General features: G+C 44.4%; 1 protein-coding gene across 1 annotated transcript in view; it reads right to left on the bottom strand.

Annotated features, from left to right (window-relative positions):
• The window catches only part of arhgap40 (Rho GTPase activating protein 40), a 133,316-nt gene extending 118,816 nt beyond the window's left edge, over positions 1-14,500 (bottom strand). Inside the window, exon 1 of the mRNA XM_072556490.1 lies at positions 14,158-14,500. The gene's annotated coding sequence lies outside the window, so the exon portion shown is untranslated. The remainder of the gene's footprint in view (positions 1-14,157) is intronic.
• Between the last annotated feature and the right edge of the window lie 284 nt (positions 14,501-14,784).

Genomic DNA, 14,784 nt, shown 5'->3' with positions numbered 1-14,784 from the left:
GATTATCAGTTGAGCAGGAAGGCAGGTAGTTCACTGTTATTGACAACTTCATTGGATCCAGAAATTTATTTCATATAATGATAAGCATCTCTGATTTTCTGCTGTCTAAAATAATTAACCTTCTCACTCCCTCAAATATATCTCTTGCTATTTATTATTTCCTCGATTTTTTTCTCTGTCTCTCATATAATGAGTTATTATCCTAATGACCACTGAAATCTTCCCAAGGCAGTAACATTCCAAATTATATCTTCAAATAATAAGAAAATGGTAATGTGTATTTAACAATGAAGTAAAATCTGTCTGTGCCAGTTTTGGATCCTTCATTTAAGTATGAACTAGCCATCAGCAGTTTCCACCATGGATTTAACTATATTTCTAGCATTACCTTCACAAATTATTAAAGACACTAAGCAAATAAATACATAAGTGTATATGTAAGTGATAGCATAATGCTTGTTCTTCACATTTGTCTCTTAAAGTCTATTAAGGTGCATTTTCAATAACATTGCCAGCTCCAAATCCCCCACTATCGATATTCCGGGGTTGCAATTGACTAGAAACTGAACTGGACTTGCATACAAATACAGTGGCTACAAGTGCAGGTCAGAAGCTACCCACCATCTACAAGCATAATATAAAACAGTGATGGAAAACTCCCCACTTGTCTGGATGACTCCGACAACACTCAAGAAGCTCAACACCATCCAGGACAATGTCGCCCATTTGATTGGCACCACATCTACAAGCATCCAATCCTTCCACCACTACCAATGCACAGTGGCAAAAGGTGTGAACAAATGCTTATACTTCATCATGCTCTCATGAGGAAACTATCTGAATTATTTATCATAAATATTGTTGGTTTTAATAAATTTAGGATAGGAGCCACCAAAGCATGTACTGGAGTTCAGGCTATGGAAACGTGACATTGTGAATGTAGAAGTCAGCTGATACATATGATACTTGTTCATAGCTCTGTACCTCCCTCATGCTCAATTACACAATAACAATTGAGCAAGCCACTCAGTTATATCAATTGCAGGAAGTATAGTAAACAGAGATTTGGCATCAACTCGGGTACCGAAAATGACAGCAGCTAAAACAGCCCTGTTGACCCGACAAAGTCCTCCTTACAAACATATGAAAGCCACTGCCGTTATTGGAAGGACTGTCACACAGATGAGTCAAGCAACAGCCTGGCATAGTCATTCAAACTGAATCATATGTCACAGAAAATGTTCCAGGTACCTCAATTCCCATAAAGATGTCCTTTCCCACCATCAGAACGCTGAGCAGCGATGGCAGCACAGTGGTATACAATCCATAAGGTGTTCCCCTGGGAGTACTCAACATCGACATCATGAAGTCTCATGGAACCATGTTGGAAGAGGCAGTAAGGGTGACAAGGACACAGACATATTCTGGGTGGAGGATTTCAAAGTCCATCACCAAGAATGGCTTGGCAGCACCCCTACTAATCAAGTTAATCTATGGCACAATATGTACTCTAGGTGGGGAATTTCAATGTCCACCACCAAGAGTGGCTCTGAAGCAGCACTACTATTTGAGCTGATTGGGTCTGCAAGCACATAGCTGCTAGACTGAGTCACCAACAGGTGGTGAGGGAACCAGCGAGAGGGTAAAACATACTTGACCTCGTCCTTACCAAATTACTGACTGCAGTTTTATCTGTCCATGACAGTACTGATAAGAGTGGCCACCGCTCAGTCCTAGCGCACTGACCTCTACACTGCTGAAGCCAAACGCCAACTCGAGGACACCTCTTCCTACTGCTCCCTCGACCATGACCCCACCCCCCCATCACCAAACCATCATCTCCCAAACCATACAGAACCTCATCACCTCAGGAAATCTCCCACCCACAGCTTCCAACCTCATAGTCCGGGAACCCCGCACTGCCCGGTTCTACCTCCTTCCCAAGATCAAGGTCAAGCCTGACCACCCTGGCCGACCCATTGGCTCAGCATGCTCCTGCCCCACTGAACTCATCTCTACCTACCTTGACACTGTCCTATCCCCCCTAGTCCAGGAACTCCCCACATACGTTCGAGACACCACCCACACCCTCCACCTCCTCCAAGACTTCTGTTTCCCTGGCCCCCAACGCCTTATCTTCACCATGGATATCCAATCCCTCTACACCTCCATTTGCCATGACCAGGGCCTCCAAGCCCTCCGTTTTTTCCTCTCCAGACGTCCCCAACGGTACCCTTCCACTGACACTCTCATTCGTTTGGCCGAACTGGTCCTCACCCTTAACAATTTCTCCTTTGAATCCTCCCACTTCCTCCAGACCAAAGGCGTAGCCATGGGCACACGTATGGGCCCCAGCTATGCCTGTCTCTTTGTTGGCTATGTAGAACAGTTGATCTTCCGTAATTACACTGGCACCACTCCCCACCTCTTCCTCCGCTACATTGATGACTGCATTGGCGCCACCTCGTGCTCCCGCGAGGAGGTTGAGCAATTCATCAACTTCACCAACACATTCCACTCTGACCTTAAATTTACCTGGACTATCTCTGACACCTCGCTCCCCTTCCTGGACCTCTCCATCTCCATTAGTGACGACCGACTTGACACTGACATTTTTTACAAACCCACCGACTCCCATAGCTACCTGAATTACACCTCTTCCCACCCTATCTCTTGCAAAAATGCCATCCCGTATTCCCAATTTCTCCACCTCCGCCGTATCTGCTCCCAGAAGGACCAGTTCCACCATAGGACACACCAGATGGCCTCCTTCTTTAGAGACCGCAATTTCCCTTCCCATGTGGTTAAAGATGCCCTCCAACGCATCTTGTCCACATCCCGCACCTCCGCCCTCAGACCCCACCCCTCCAACCGTAACAAGGACAGAACGGCCCTGGTGCTCACCTTCCACCCTACAAACCTTCGCATCAACCAAATCATCCGCCGACATTTCCGCCACCTCCAAAAAGACCCCACCACCAGGGATATATTTCCCTCCCCACCCCTTTCCGCCTTCCGCAAAGACCGTTCCCTCCGTGACTACCTGGTCAGGTCCACACCCCCCTACGACCTACCCTCCCATTCTGGCACTTTCCCCTGCCACCACAAGAACTGTAAAACCTGTGCCCACACCTCCTCCCTCACCTCTATCCAAGGCCCTAAAGGAGCCTTCCACATCCATCAAAGTTTCACCTGCACATCCACCAATATCATTTATTGTATCCATTGCTCCCGATGTGGTCTCCTCTACATTGGGGAGACTGGACGCCTCCTAGCAGAGCGCTTTAGGGAACATCTCCGAGACACCTGCACCAATCAACCAAACCGCCCCATGGCCCAACATTTCAACTCCCCCACCCACTCTGCCGAGGACATGGAGGTCCTGGGCCTCCTTCACCGCCGCTCCCTCACCACCAGACGCCTGGAGGAAGAACGCCTCATCTTCCGCCTCGGAACACTTCAACCCCAGGGCATCAATGTGGACTTCAACAGCTTCCTCATTTCCCCTTCCCCCACCTCATCCTAGTTTCAAACTTCCAGCTCAGTAACTGTCTCCTTGACTTGTCCGGACTTGTCCGACCTGCCTATCTTCTTTTCCACCTATCCACTCCACCCTCTCCTCCTTGATCTATCACCTTCATCTCCTCCCCCACTCACCCATTGTACTCTATGCTACTCTCTCCCCACCCCCACCCTCCTCTAGCTTATCTCTCCACGCTTCAGGCTCACTGCCTTTATTCCTGATGAAGGGCTTTTGCCCGAAACGTCGATTTCGCTGCTCGTTGGATGCTGCCTGAACTGCTGTGCTCTTCCAGCACCACTAATCCAGTAACCGCTCAGTCCTTGTTGAGATGAAGTCCCTCCTTTGCATTGAGAATATTTTACATTGTGTTATGTGGTACTATCACCATGGTAAATGGGACGGACTTCAAACAGATCTGGCAACTCAAGATAGGCATACATAAGATGCTGTGGGCCATCAGCAGCAGCAGAATCATACTCTAGCACAATCTCTCACTCTATCATTACCATTATGCCAGGGGATAAACCCTGGTTCAATAGAGAGTGGAAGCAGGGCATACCAGGAGCAGTATCAGGCATACCTAAAAAATGAGGTGTCAAGCTAGAAAACAGGACTACTTCCATTCTATATAGCATAACCAGCAAGTAGTAGACAGAACCAAGCTATCCAACAATCGATGGATCAGGTCTAAACTCTGCACTCCGGTTACATCCAGTCATGAATGATGGTGGATAATGAAACAACTCACTGGAAGAGAAGACTCCACAAATATCCTCATTCTCAAGGATGGGGGAGCCCATCACATAAGTGCAAAAAGGTTGAAGCATTCACAATACTCAGCCAGAAGTATTAGTGGAGGATCCATGTTGGCCTCCTTCAGAGGGCCCCAGAACCACAATGCCAGTCTTCAGCCAATTTGGTTTGCTCCAATGTGATATCAAGAAATGATTGGAGGCACTGGATACCACAAAAGCTATGGACTCTGATGACATTCCCACAACAGTACTGAAGTCTTGTGCTCAAAAACTTGCTGCATTGCTAGCTAAGCTCTTCCAGTCCCTCTACAACACTGGCATATATCCAGGTATGTGGAAAATTGCCCAGGTATGTTCTGTACATGAAAATGATAGCATAAAAGTCCAACTTGACCAATTACTGCTTCATCGATCTATTCTTGAACATCGGTAAAATGTGAAGGTGTCATCAAGCAGCACCTTTTCTCCAATAACCTGCTCAATGATGTCCAGTTTGGGTTCTGCCAGGGCCACTCAGTTCTTGACCTCATTATAGCCTTTGTTCAAACAGACAGAAGAGCTCAATTTCAGAGGAAAATTGAGGGTATCCTCCCTTGATATCAATAATGCATTGATTGAATGTGCTATCAAGGACCCCAACAAAAATCGAGTTAATGGATATTGGAGCAAACTCTCCACTGCTGGGTATCATATCTTGCACACAGTAAGATGGCTATGATTGTTAAAGTCAGTCATCTCAGCTGCAGGACATCTCTGCTGGAGCTCCTCAGCATTATATCCTCGGCTGAAATATCTTCAGTTACTTCATCAATGGCCTTCCCGCCATCGTAAGACCTAAAGTGGGGATATTTGTTCATGATTGTGTAATCTTCAGCACTAAAAATGAACAAACAGCAAAATTCACAGCTGACCTTGGAGGAACCTGTGTGAGAGGGCTCACTGCACAGGAATGGATAAATGCATAGTTTTTAAGTGTAACCTTGTTGTAAATCTACAATAGTGAGGAGAGTGGGTTCTTTCTTGATTATATGCTTTATTGAGATCTGCCTCTTGATTACATTTTTAAAATATAAGTCATAGGTATGAAATCAGCATGGAGCAGTGTTTTTTTTTAGAGAAAACGACAGTGCTATTTTCCGGGTCTGTAGATTGTGAAGGAACAAAAAAGGCCTTTAGTAGAGTGATGTGCTCTTCCTGTCTTATGTGGGAGTTTAGGGAGAGTTTTCATGTTACTGATGATTATACCTGCAGGTTGTGAATCCTATCGATTGGACCGGCAATTAGAGGAAATAAGGAACTTACAGGTGCTAGGGGATTTGATGGAAGGCAGTTATAGGAAGGGAGAAAAACCGCAGATACAGTCAGGTAGCTGGGTTAACTCCAGGAAAGGTAACAGGGGTAGGCAGGTAGTGCAGGAGTCTCTTGTGGCTATCTCCATCTCAAACAAGTATACTGTTTTGGAAAATGTAAGGGTTGATGCACTCTCATGGGAATGTAGCACAAACAGCCAAGTTCTGCTACTGAGAGTGGCTCTAATGTAGTGAGAGGTATGAGGGGTCCCAAATGATCGATTGTGATAGTGGACCCTCTAGTCAGAGGCACAGACAGAAGTTTCTGTGGCCGGCATCGAAAAATCAGAATGGTGTGTTGCCTCCCTGGTGCCAGGATCAAGGAGATCTCAGAGAGAGTGCAGCATATTCTCAAAGGGGAGAAGGACTAGTAGGAGGTCTTCGTACACATTGGAACTAACGACATAGGAAGGGCAACGGATGAGATTCTGAAGGGAGAATATAGAAAGTTAGACGGGAATTTAAAAAGGAAGTCCTCAAAGGTAGAAATATCTGGATTGCTCCTGGTGCTAAGAGCTAGTGAAGGTAGGAATAGGAGGATAGAGCAGATGAATGCATGGCTGGTGGATGGTGGATGGAGCTGGTGCATGGGAGATGGATTCACATTTTTGGATAATTGGAATCTCTTCTGGAGTAGAAGTGATCTGTACAAGAAGGATGGATTGCATCTCAGTTGGAAGGGAGCTAATAAACGGGCAGGGAGTTTTGCTAGAGCTGCTCAGGAGGATTTAAACTAGTAACGTATAGGGGAGGGACCCAGGGAAATAGTGAGAAAACAGATCAATCTGAGACTGGTGCCATTGGGAAAAGGAGCGAGTCAAACAATCATGGCAGGCAGACACAAAGCAGAAAACAAGAGAGGAAAGATAAATTAAACTGCATTTATTTCAACGCAAGTGGCCTAACAAGAAAGGCAGATGAACTCAGGGCATGGTTTGGAACATTTGACCGGGATATCATAGCAATTACAGAAACATGGCCCAGGGATGGACAGGACTGGCAGCTGAATGTTCCAGGATACAAATGCTATCAGAAGTATAGAAAGAGGGCAAGAGAGGAGAAGGACAGCATTTTTGATAAGGGATAACGTTATGGCTGCACTTAGGGAGGATATTCCTGAGAATGCATCCAGCGAAGTTATTTGGGTGGAACTGAGAAATATGAAAGGGATGATCACTTTATTGGGATTACATTATAGAGCCCCCCCCACCCACCCCACAATCAGTGGGAAATTAAAAAACAATCTTTTAAGGAAATCGCAGTTGTCTGTAAGAATAATACAGTGATTATGGTAGGGAATTTTAACTTTCCAAACATTGACTGGGACTGCCATAGTGATCAGGGTTTAGATGGAGAGGAATTGGTTCAGTGTGTACAAGAACATTTTCTGATTCAGTATGTTGATGTACTGCTCGAGAAGCTGCAAAACTTGACCTACTCTTGGGAAATAAGGCAGGGCAGGTGACTGAGGTGTCAGTGGGGGAGCACTTTGGGGTCAGCAACCATAATTATATTTAAAATAGTGATGCAAAAGGATAGACCCGACCTAAAAGTTGAAATTCTAAATAGGAGGAAGGCTAATTTTGACGGTATTAGGCAAGAATTTTCAAAAGCTGATTGGGGAAGATGTTCACAGGTAAAGGGACAGTTGGAAAATGGAAGTGTTCAGAAATGATATAACAAGAGTCCAAAGACAGTATATCTCTCTCAGAGTGTAAGGCAAGGCTGGTAATTGTAGGGAATGCTGGATGATCAGAGAAGTTGAGGTTTTGGTTAAGATAAAGAAGGAAGCATGTGTCAGGTATAGACAGAAGAGATCGAGAGAATCCTTAGAAGAATATAAAGGCAGTAGGAGCATATTTAAAAGGGAAATCAGGAGGGCAGAAAGCAGACATAAGATAGCTTTGGCAAATAGGGTTAAGGAGAATCCAAAGGGATTTTACAAATATATTGAGGACAAAAGGGTAACTAGGGACAGAAAAGGGCCCCTCAAATATCAGCAAGGCAGCCTGAGTATGGAACCCTAGGAGATGGAGGAGATACTAAACGAGTATTTTGCATCAGTATTTACTGTGGAGAAGGATATGGAAGATACAGAATGTGGGGAAATAGATGATGACATCTTGAAAAATGTCTATATTACAGAGGAAGAGGTGCTAGATGTCTTCAAATGCATAAAACTGGATAAAATCCCAGGAGCTGATCAGGTGTACCCTAGAACTCTGTGGGGAAGCTAAGGAAATGATTATAGGGCCCCTTGCTGAGATATTTGTATCATCAATAGTCACAGGTGAGGTGCCGGAAGACAGGAGGTTGGCTAACGTGGTGCCACTGTTTAAGAAAGATAGCAAGGAAAATCCAAGGAACTATAAACTGGTGAGCCTGACATCTGTGGTGTCACAAAGCTAGTCCTTTTTTTTCACAAAGCTATTCCTTGGCTCAAGGATACTCTGTCATTGGTTTTTTTCAGCAGGGTAATAAACCAGGCCGGGCTCTGATCAGTCTGCTTTGGTACAGAGATGAAAAGGATTTTGAGAGGCCTTTTGTTTATATGTAAACAGATGAGACTTCAGACCAAAGTGGTCATGCTTTAGATATAACCTGTAGAATGAAAGGGAAGTGGTCAGCTCTCCAGCAGAGCAGTTTAGTTCAGTCCAGAAGTGGTTGGGAGTTCAATAGTGAGCTATGTGGAAATTCTCTCTTCTGCCCTTCTAACTTCAACCTAAGCATCTGACCCTTTTTTGTACTGTGGTTTAAAGAAGGCTTGCTTATTGGGATTGTTGCATATATTTAGAACAGCATACTTAAGTCCAGTTTGGATAGATTGTGTTCTGTAGGGGTTCATTATTCTGTTCTTTGTGTTTCATTGTGTAATTTTGTGAATAATTTTATTTGTTTGTTTTAAACCTGGTAGGTAACCTCACTAACTTAATCTGAGTAGTATACTTCCCAAAACAAATTGCAAAGTTATGGTCTGGGCTGCCTGCTTAAGAATGTTTTGAATGGTCTGGCCTAGTCCATAACAGTGGTGGGCAAGTTGTTGGAAGGAATCCTGAGGGACAGGATTTACATGTATTTGATAAGGCAAGGACTGATTAGGGATAGTCAACATGGCTTTGAACATGGGAGATCATGTCTCACAAACTTGATTGAGTTTTTTGAAGAAGTAATAAAGAGGATTGATGAGGCCAAAGCAGTAGATGTGATCTATATGGATTTAAGTAAGGCATTCAACAAGGTTCCTCATGATAGACTGTTGGATTTTACGGAATACAGGGAGAACTAGCCATTTGGATACAGAACTGGCTTGAAGGTAGAATACAGAGGACAATGGTGAAGGATTGATTTTCAGACTGGAGGCCTGTGACCAGTGGAGTGCCACAAGGATCAGTGCTGAGTCCACTGCTTTTCGTCATTTATATAAATGATTTGAATGTGAACATAGGAGGTATAGTTAGCAAATTTGGAGATGACACCAAAATTGGAGGTGTAGTGGACAGTGAAGAAGGTTACCTCAAAGTACAACGGATTCTTGATCACATGGGCCAATGGGCTGAGAAGTGGCAGATGGAGTTTAATTTAGATAAATGTGAGGTGCTGCATTTTGGAAAGGCAAATCAGAGCAGGACTTATACACTTAATGGTAACCTCCTGGGGAGTGGTGCCGCAAAGAGACCTTGGAGTCCAGTTTCATAGTTCCTTGAAAATGGAGTTGCAGGTAGATAGGATAGTGAAGAAGGCATTTGATATGCTTTCCTACATTGGACAGAGCACCGAGTACAGGAGTTGGGAGGCCATGTTATAGCTGTACAGGACATTGGCTGGACCACTTTTGGAATATTGCGTGCAGTTCTGGGCTCCTTCCTATTGGAGTGATGTTGTGAAACTTGAAAGGGTTCAAAAAAGATGTACAAGGATGTTGTCAGGGTTGGAGAGGCTGAACAGGCTGGGGCTGTTTTCCCTGGAGCGTCGGAGGCTGCGGGGTGACCTTATAGAGGTTTATAAAATCATGAGGGGCCTGGATAGGGTAAATAGACAAGGTCTTTGCCCCGGGCTGGGTGAGTCCAGAACTAGAGCGCATACATTTTGGATGAGAGGGGAAAAATTTAAAAGGGGTCTAAGGGGCAACCTTTTCACACAGAGGGTGGTGCGTGTATGGAATGAGCTAATAGAGGAAGCAGTGGAGGCTGGTACAATTATAACATTTAAAAGGCATTTGGATGGGTCTATGAATAGGAAGGGTTTAGAGGGATATGGGCACAGTGCTGGAAAATGGGACTAGATTAAGTTAGGATATCTGGTCAGCATGGGCAAGTTGGACCAAAGGGTCTGTTTCCATGCCGTATGTCTCTTTGACTCAAAGATTCTATTCATGACTCTTCAGGTACTGAACCAGACTATATCCAAATGTAACAAGATGTGGACAATATCTGGGTTTGGGATGAAACTTGGCAAGTAACATTCATGCCAAACAAATACCATCTCTAATAAAAGACAATTTAATGACCACCTCTTGACGTTCAATGGCATTACCATTATTAAATACACTTTTGACTCTGGGGGTTACCATTGAACAGAAACATAACTGGACCAGACACATAAATACAATAGCTCCAAGAGAAGTCAGATGCTAGGAATACTGTGCCTCTTAAACCCCAAAGCCTGTCCACCATCGACAAGGCCCAAGTCAGGAGTATGAAGGAATACTCCCCACTTACCTGGGAGTGTGCAGCTCCAACAACACTCAAAAATCTTGACAATGCCCAGGACAAAGAAGCCACTTGATTGGCACCACATCCACAAACATTCACTCACTGAACCACATATGCTCAATAGCAGCAGTGTGTACTATCTACAAAATGCAGTACAAAATTTTACCAAAGGTCCTCGGACAGCATCTTCCAATCTCAAGTCTAATTCCATTGAGAATAACAAGGGCAGCAGATGCATGGGAACATCATTACCTGCAAGTTCCCCTCTGGACCAAACACAATCCTGACTTGGAAATATATCACATTCTCAGCATCGTGAGATCAAAATCCTGGAATTCTTTCCCTGACTGCAATATGGGTGTACCTACAGCCCATGGACTGCAACTATTAGAACATAGAACATTATAGCTTTATAAAGGCCCTTTGGGCCTTGATGTTGCACTGACTGTGAAACCAATCTGAAGCCCATCTAACCTACATTATTCCATTTTTGTCATATGTTTATCCAATGACCATTTAAACGCCCAGAAAGTTGGAGAGTCTACTACCGTTTCAGGCAATATGTTCCACACCCCTACTACTCTCTGAGTAAAGAACTACCTCTGACATCCATCCTATATCTATCACCCCTCACTTTAAAGATATGTCCCCTCATGCTAGCCATCACCATCCATGGAAAAAGGCTCTCATTGTCCACCTTATCTAACCCTCTGATTATCTTATATGTCTCAATTAAATCACCTCTCAACCTTCTTCTCTCCAACGAAAATAGCCTCAAGTCTCTCTGCCTATCCTTGTAAGACTTTCCCTCCATACCAGACAACATCCTAGTAAATCTCCTCTGAACCCTTTCCAAAGTTTCCACATCCTTCCTATCATGCGGTGACCAGATCTACGTGCAATACTCCAAGTGCGGCCACAACAGAGTTTTTTACAGCTACAGCATGTCCTCATGGTTCTGAAACTCAATCTCTCTCCCAATAAAAGCTAACATACTGTATGCCTTCTTAACAATCTTATCAACCTGGGTGGTAACTTTCAGGGATTTGTGTGTGGACACGGAGCTCTCCTAGCTCATCGGTGGCACGGTGGCTCAGTGGTTAGCACTGCTGTCTCACAGCGCCAGGGACTCAGGTTTAATTCCCGCCTCAGGCGACTCTCTGTGTGGAGTTTGCACATTCTCCCCGTGTCTGCGTGGGTTTCCTCCGGGTGCTCCGGTTTCCTCCCACAGTCCAAAGATGTGCAGGTCAGGTGAATTGGCCATGCTAAATTGCCCATAGTGTTCAGTGCATTAGTCAGGAGGAATGGGTCTGGGTGGGTTACTCTTCGGAGGGTCGGTGTGGACTTGTTGGGCTGAAGGACCTGTTTCCACACTGTAAATAATCTAATCTACACTACCAAGAATCTTACCATTAGCCCAGTACTCTGCATTCTTGTTGCTCCTTCCAAAGTGAATCACTTCACACTTTTCTGCATTAACCTCCATTTGCTACTGTGCACTTATCTATGCCCCTCTGTAACCTACAACATCCTTCTGCACTATCCACAACTCTCCTGACTTTAATGTCATCCGCAAATTTACAAACCCATCTTTCTACAACCACATCCAGGTCCTTTATAAAAATGACAAACAGCAGTGAACCCAAAACAGATCCTTGCGGTACACCACTAGTAACTGAATTTCAGGATGAATATTTCCCATCAACCACCGCCACTCTGTCTTCTTCCAGCTAGCCAAATTCTGATCCAAACTGCTGAATCACCCTCAATCCCATGCCTTCATGTTTTGTGCAATAGCCTATTGTGGGGAACCTTATCAAATGCCTTCTTGAAATCCATTTACACCACATCAGCTACTTTACCCTCATTCACCTGTTTGGTCACCTGGTCAAAGAACTCAATAAGGTTTGTGAGACATGACCTACCCTTCACAAAACTGTGTTGACAATCCCAAATCAACTTACTCCGTTCGAGACGATTGTAAATTCTATGTCTTATAAACTTTTCCAACACTTCATCCACAGCCGAGGTAAGGCTCACTGGTCTATAATTACCACGGTTGTCTCTACTCCCCTCCTTGAACAAGGGTACAACATTTGCTATCCTCCAGACTTCTGGCACTATTCCTGAAAACAATGATGACATAAAGATCAAAGCCAAAGGCTCAGCAATCTCCTCTCTGGCTTTCCAAAGAATCCTAGGATAAATCACATCTGGATCAGGGGGCATTTCACACTTTCCAGAATTGTTAACACCTTCTCCTTGTGAACCTCAATCCCATCTAGTCTCGTAGCCTGTATCTCAGTATTCTCTTAGACAATATTGTCTTTTTCCAGTGTGAATACCGATGGAAAATATTCTAGAAAGCAATCTTCTCAATGGCAGCTAAAGACAGGCAATAAAGTGTTGGTGCAGGCAGAGACAACCACACCCCATGAGTGTTTTTTTTTCAAAATCACAGCCAGAAAACCAACTTCTAAAAGAAACAAAGGTGACGGCAAGAGCTACAGGCATCAATACAATTGGAAAGTTTGGCAGCAGTCAGGTTAGCTAGAACTATGGAGCCAGGTGATGTAATTATATCATCGAGGGTGGAACCTCAATTTTCACTCACAATTATCCACTCATTGTCTGCCAATTTCTGCTACTATGAGTACAGATCAAGTTGAAACTAGTTATTGTTCTTTTAATGATACAGGAATAATCACTTACATTAATTCTGAAAAGTAATCACTGACTCAACAAAAGTTATTGCAGCTGCAGTGATATTAAAATATAAAATAGTTCAACAATGCAAAATAATAAGCAAAGGAGATAAAGGTAAACATATGATTAACACTGTAACAAGTAATCTGTTTTATAACATGGATTTTGGAAGGTGACTATTTTAAATGAACAATTATCATCAATTAATGTCATCTCATGTTGTGAACATCAGCCATCTGTCAAAAACAGAATTCATTGCCCCCCTGTCTTTCAAAATAACAACAAATGTATACAATGTTTTGGAACAAGATCTTCACGGGAATTTTTTATCTGTTGTTTGCGTAGAAACAGAGCGGAGTTGAAGGTCCACATAGGTTGCATTTTCTTAGTTTGGTATGGTCTTGCTGGTACAACTCCAACAAGTAGAGAGTGTTCCCCCTGATTCCCACTGACTTCAGTTTCGTTGGAGCTCCTTGATGCCACAGTGAGGCAAATGCTGCAGAATGTTAAAGCAGGTAATTCTCACCTCACCCCTGGAGTCCAGCTCTTTTATGTCTGCAAGAAGCTGAGGTATCTTGCTGGAAAGTCAGCATCAGTGAACGGGGTCCTAAGTGCTGCTTGATGGCACTGTCAATGACCCCCCTTTGTCACTCCGCTAATGATTAAGAGTAGACTGTTGGGCAGGTAACTGGCTCATTTGACCCACTTTATTGTGGACAGGGCATAGAATCATACAATACAGAAGAGGCCCTTCGGCCCTCGAGTTTGTCGGATTGATATCAGGTGTAACACCGTTGGCACTTGCTATCATAGGGCCTGAATGGATAATTTGTGGAAAGCGAATTCTTATGTACCGTACATTTTACTATCGCTACACAACAGATTCTCTTTCACCTTCGGCCATCCAAAAGTTGCCTTCGTGCCAAGTCGTTTGTCACATGGTAAAAGGTGTGTGCTATTTACACACATACTCCCAAATAACCAACAAACAGGGAACTAATGGGAACCTGATAGTGGAGCTGACTCCTGCGGACTGCAGCTTTCTCGTTCCCCAGTTGCGATCACCAGCAGAGCAGAAGTGAAAGCGCAGAAACTCAGTTGCTCATACTTACCCAGTTTCCTCAGAGACAGCCAGTGGGTCCCCACAGTAATGAGTCTCCCGACACTTCAGCGCTGACAGGGCGAATGGTGAATCAAACAAGCTTCTCTATGGCAACAGCTCCAGCTGCGAGGAGACACCAGATCGAGCGAAGCAGCTGTTGCTGCAGCAAGAAGTTCAAGGCTCTTTCTCCCTTCCCCGGGCGCACAGATCGAGCAACAGAAGGGGGAGGGCAACAACTTCTCCCCCGGAGTCCATACAACGCTCATCTAGAAAGCACAGCCAGCTTGCCAATGCCGGAGGGAGGGTGGCTGTGGAAGTTTGCTGTTCCCTCGCTTTGCTCCAGTGCAAAGTGCCCAGGAGCTTCACACACTCAGAAAGCCTGACGTCAGCTGCAACCCGAAGCCGCTTTGAATGGGCTCCAGGCAATTCTTCTCCTGTTGCCTTGCACCACTCAGTGTGCATGTTCATTAATGTGTGTACATTACAATATCCGGGAGCTATTTTTGGAAACCTCAACAGGTTGTGAATTCCCCCGTCCGCTGTCTCCCAAACTTACTGAGGGGTTGCACCAATTTCTTCCTTTCCGTATTTTCCCTCCTTTTTGGAGTTTGGCCTACTATTTTAAGTAATTCCAATT

This window comes from Chiloscyllium punctatum, chromosome 37 (assembly GCF_047496795.1).
Source record: "Chiloscyllium punctatum isolate Juve2018m chromosome 37, sChiPun1.3, whole genome shotgun sequence".
NCBI classification, from domain to species: Eukaryota; Metazoa; Chordata; class Chondrichthyes; order Orectolobiformes; family Hemiscylliidae; genus Chiloscyllium; species Chiloscyllium punctatum.
This window is presented reverse-complemented; position numbering and strand designations above follow the sequence as displayed.